The 5,143-nt window shown below is 41.2% G+C and overlaps 1 pseudogene; it reads left to right on the forward strand.

The window, feature by feature from the left end:
• Window positions 1–4,812: 4,812 nt before the first annotated feature.
• On the forward strand, window positions 4,813–4,911 carry LOC122469729 (annotated as a pseudogene).
• The last annotated feature ends 232 nt before the right edge of the window (window positions 4,912–5,143 follow it).

Here is a 5,143-nt window from a genome sequence, read left to right on the forward strand (position 1 = left end):
TGGGCACTGGGAAATGCAGAGAATTGTTGAATCATTATATTGTATAGCTGAAACTAATATAACATTGTGTGTTCATTAAAAATAAGTAAAGTAAATAAAATAAAAATAAAACCATTCTTAGTTCACAAGTTGTACAAAAGCAGGCCAGAATTTGGCAAGGTTTGTTGGCCCTGATGTGGAAATCCATGTTTCTATTAACATTTTGTGAGCTAGGGGCACCTGGGTGGCAGTTGGTTAAGCGTCCGACTTCGGCTCAGGTCATGATCTCATGGTTCGTGAGTTCAAGTCCCGCATCAGGCTCTGTGCTGACAGCTCAGAGCCTGGAGCCTGCTTCAGATTCTGTGTCTCCCTCTCTCTCTGTCCCTCCCCTGCTTGTGTTCTGTCTGTCTCTCTGTCTCTCAAAAATAAACAAACATTAAAAGAAAAAAAAATAAAAACAACATTTTGTGAGCTAGATAGGCACAACTATAACTTTCATGCTCACTATTCTCAGTTCCCCAGGCAGTAAAATCACTAGAATCAAGTCCTAAAGACCAGAGATAAAAACTAATAAAAATGCATTCGATGAAATAAATTTGAAATTATAATCTAGAAACAACTGCTCCCTTCAAGTTTAATTACATATCACTGTAGCTAAGAATATTCATTTATTCATATGAGGTTTCATATTTTCATATTTCCCTTTTCCCTTCAAACTTTAGTTTTATGAAGTGTTCACAGAAAAAAAAATATATGAAAAGATTTTTGACTCCACATTAATAATAAATAGCCTCAGGCAGTGAACACTGGCCACTCTTGATGTTACCCTTGGCTCTGAAGTCTGATTGACCATGTCAAATTCTTCCCGTCTTGAGTGATTTTAATTCAGGCCCCCACCATCCAGGTCCATGGTACTTGATTTCCAGTTTGGTTACATGCTTCTGTAAGTTAAACAAATGATTTGGATTCAGGACAGTAGGTTCTAGGCAAATCCTATCTCAAGAGGAATTTCAAGCCGGCAGGATAAACTAGGAAGGAGGAGAAAGAAATGGGTAAATTACCTGTGGTGAAAAATTTAAAGTGGCCTCTAGACTACTGGCCTCATTAAGAGTTTAGACCTAAAAACACTACACACTAGAACACACACACAAAAAAATCTGTATCCTGTGGATTTAGCTATTTGGGGCTTTAGCTATGAGGTCTGGATTATAGACTGTTGTCTAAACCTTCCTAGTTTTCACCAGGCTGACTCTTGTGGTCTCAACCCCTTTGCCTCATTCTGCCCTCTAGTGCCTCTGCTCCTGGCTGCCTCTACCTCAGCTGGGGATTTCTTTTCTTTTTTTTTTTTTTTTAAGCTTATTTATTTATTTTTGAGAAAGAGAGAAAGAGCAGGGGAGGGGCAGAGAGAGGGAGAGAGAGAATCCCAAGCAGGCTCCGCACTGTCAGTACAGAGCCCGCTCAACAGAGGGCTCAAACTCACAAACCGTAAGATCATAACCTGAGCCAAGGGTCGGACACTCAACTGACCCAGGTGCCCCTCAGCTTGGGATTTCTGGGTTTCTGCCTTTAACTCACTTCCGCCTCCATTGTGTGGCTGTCCCATGGCTGTCCCTTTGAATTAGGGAGACTCTTTCCTTGGTGTTCTGCTCTTTTCAAAGGGCATAGTTGAGTTCTTGGGGACAAGAAGAATGCAAATTAAAAATAGAAGGTACTACGTTTCTGTATCAAAGCAATAGTGAATATATAATACAAACATGAATCTATATATGTATATTTAATGCTGTTAGAGGTGTCAGGAAACATATTCTCACATAATGTAGGTACATGTGTAAATCAGAACACCGGATAGCCCTGTTGGGATACAATTTGACAACATACATCAAGAGCCATAAAACTGTTTGTATCCTTTAACTGCATAGCCCATTTCTAGGAATATAGCCTAGCAGAAGAAACTTAATATAGAAAAAACTTTCAGCAGAAAGATATTCACTATAACATAATCATGACAGAACAAGGGAAACCCACATATCCAGCCAGGGGGGAAGACAATTGTTAACTAAGCTGCATATAGTTGATGAGTAGTGTTAGTGTTTATAATGCAATAAAAGGTGAAAAAGCTACAAAATTGTATGTACAGAAGGATTCCCACTATTAAAAAAGGTATTTGCATAGGAAAAAAAGAAGAAAAATTCCAAATAATAGTTAATTTCTTCTTCATACTTTTATGTACTTGATATTTACTACTGTATATACACTAGACAATCAGGGAGAAAATAAGTACGGCATTACATGGTATATAACACTGTACGTACACCAGAATGATCAGGGAAAAGGGTTAGTAATATATTGCTGACGGAAAAGCGCTGAACGTAAAGTTGCATATGCAAAATGAATGCAATGATTAAAAAAAAAAAAAACCAGTCTACATCAAGGACATCAAACTTAAATACCTACGGAAGCCAATAGGCAGCATAAACAAATAAAAGAAACCGCACTGGGACAATGGCAAATTGGCAAGCACAGGTTCCTTTTGAAGGTGACTCTCTCCTTAGCTCCTGCCATTTGAAAATACAGGTTCGATTTTTCAAGAAAAATTCCAAATATGGATTTAATTAAAAATCTCTTCATTTTTGCCTGTTAAAAATCTAATTTAAATGGTAAATACACTGCATGAGCCCAATAAAACATGCCAGATTTTTTTTTTAGCTGAAAGACTGCTCATTTGTGTCTTCTGCTTGATATCTGAATAAATACACACATGCACACAGAAATAGACCTTAGAGAGAATCCAGCCAAAATGGAAGCAGTCATCATGCCTGAATGATGGAACTCTGGTGATTCCTACTATATTCTATGCTTTCATATATTCTAAATTTTCTTTGATATGCACAGATGATGCTCTTATAATGAAAACTTCAAAACATTATTTTTCACCATCGTACAGAGTTTATCTTTTTTGAGGGTTTCTCAGGATCTGGAGCTTCACTTTCTCATTCCTTTCTGCATATTATAGCCACTACATTCATCTTTTAGTTGTTCTTTTTTGTAAATTTTATTTAAAGAAAATGTTTTTAATGTTTGTTTATTTTTGAAAGGAGAGAGAGAGAGACAGAGCGTGAGTGGGGGAGGGGCAGAGAGAGAGGGAGTCACAGAACCCGAAGCAGGCTCCAGGCTCTGAGCTGTCAGCACAGAACCTGACACGGGGCTTGAACTCATGATCCGTGAGATCATGACCTGAGTGAAGTCGGACGCCCAAGAGACTGAGCCACCCAGGCACCTCAGCTTTTAGTTGTTCTTAATAGGGATTTTACAAACAGTGCCGACAGATCATACATAGATGCAAGACTTAAAGATACCAGCATAAAAATGACAACCATGTCAAGTGGACAGTTAAACAGGATGTCATTTTGACGTCACTGCCTAGTCTCTCTCTCCCCACCCCCTTGCCTCTGTCGCACTGAAACCCAATCAAAAGGAATCACATCCCTCCAGCCTAGTTGACTGTAACAGGTCAGCTGAGAAGGAGAAGAGGAGAGGCAGTAATTAAGCAAGAGTTGATGATTTGGAAACAGTGAAAGATTTTACAATTTACCCCAAATTATTTTAATAATTCTCTTTTAAAGCTGATCTGTTTCTGCAGACATAAAAAAAAAAGGTAACAAAAGACCATCTCCAATTCTACTCAAGACAGAGGTGCAGATCTTGGAGAAAAACTATAAAGGAAGTTAGATTTGCCCTTCTACAAGTCAAGTACCACTAAGGGCCTTTTTAATTTCCTTTACATTTTCCTTGTAAGCTCAAAGGGACGTTCAAGTTTCACTTTATGTTCAGAGGTGGCACGCCCTGTGCATGGAAGGAATCAGACTTTCTCTCTTTCATTTGCTTCTCCTTGAGAATGTGCCCTGGGTGGGGGGGCTTAGACATCACAGGAAAGTATTTGGGAAGGTGGGTTTGGAGGGAGTCCTAGAGCCCTGCCGTGGGCAGGGGTAGTGAGGTCAAGTGGTGGGGAGAAGGGTTTGCATACTTTTGAACTTGTGCCAGCACTGCTTGATTTTCCCTTGGCTTTTTCCCCCCGAGAGGTTAGACGCTTTGTGTCAGTGATAATGCCGGTAAGTGCTTCACAACCAGGTCTCGGGGGGGAAGAGCCTTGATTTATAGCATTTGCTGATTTTTGCCGTGCCAGCACTCCCACCAGAGCTGACTTCCAGCCATCACTCTGCCACGACTGAATGCAGAGCTGGAGAGATGTACACACCTGGCTCCTCCAGCACCTCACTAGTTTAGCTCCGCTGGTCCAGAAGGGTCAGGCCAAAGGGTCTGTTGCTTTGCAGCAAGGTTGCTCGGCCCTGTCGGTTGTTCTGGCTATGAAATCCAGCTCTATTCTGCTGCCGCTTTGATCTCCTTTGGTTGGACACAGTCTTACTCTGGGATCTTTTTTAGCTTGTCCGATTAATAATCTTTTCTCACCACATTTTATTGCTATATCTCCCTTCCTGTATTTTATCTTTGTCATTTTATTGATTTTTCTCTTTACCACTTTTCAGTGCAGATGGAGAACACTGAATCTGGAATCCCCCTTTCTTTAAAAAGGTGGAGAGCTCATGCCATGGTAGGTGCTCACTTTGACAGCACGTGTACTAAAATAGATACAACAAGGGGCACCTGGGTGGCTCAGTCCACTGAGCATTCACCTCTTGATTTCAGCTCGGGTCACGGTCCCAGGGTCATGGGATCGAGCCCCGCGTCGGGCTCTGTGCTGAGCATGGAGCCTACTAAAGATTCTCTCTCTCTCTACCTCTGCCCCTCTCCCCCACTTGCTCTCTCTCTCTCTCTGTTTCTTTCCCTTAGACGAATATAGATACAACAGAGAGAAGACTGGTATGGCTCCTGAACAAGGATGACATACAAATGTGTGAAGCAGTCTATATTGTTCCCAGGGACCATCTCTCTATACGGCGGTGCCAGATGACTCAGATACATGAGTAGGCAGGGACGGCTTTTTTCTCTAACTCTGAGTTAACTTTGTCACTGTGGCCATCATGAGTCTGTCTGTTCAGCAGTTCTTGAAATGGCATGGGTAGAATATGCACTGGGCTGGAAGTCAAAGTCTGACTCCACCACCAGCTTCCCATGTGGTCTGCTACATGTCATGTAAACCTCTCAG

The sequence above is a fragment of the Prionailurus bengalensis genome, chromosome B3 (genome assembly GCF_016509475.1).
Source record: "Prionailurus bengalensis isolate Pbe53 chromosome B3, Fcat_Pben_1.1_paternal_pri, whole genome shotgun sequence".
Taxonomy (NCBI): domain Eukaryota; kingdom Metazoa; phylum Chordata; class Mammalia; order Carnivora; family Felidae; genus Prionailurus; species Prionailurus bengalensis.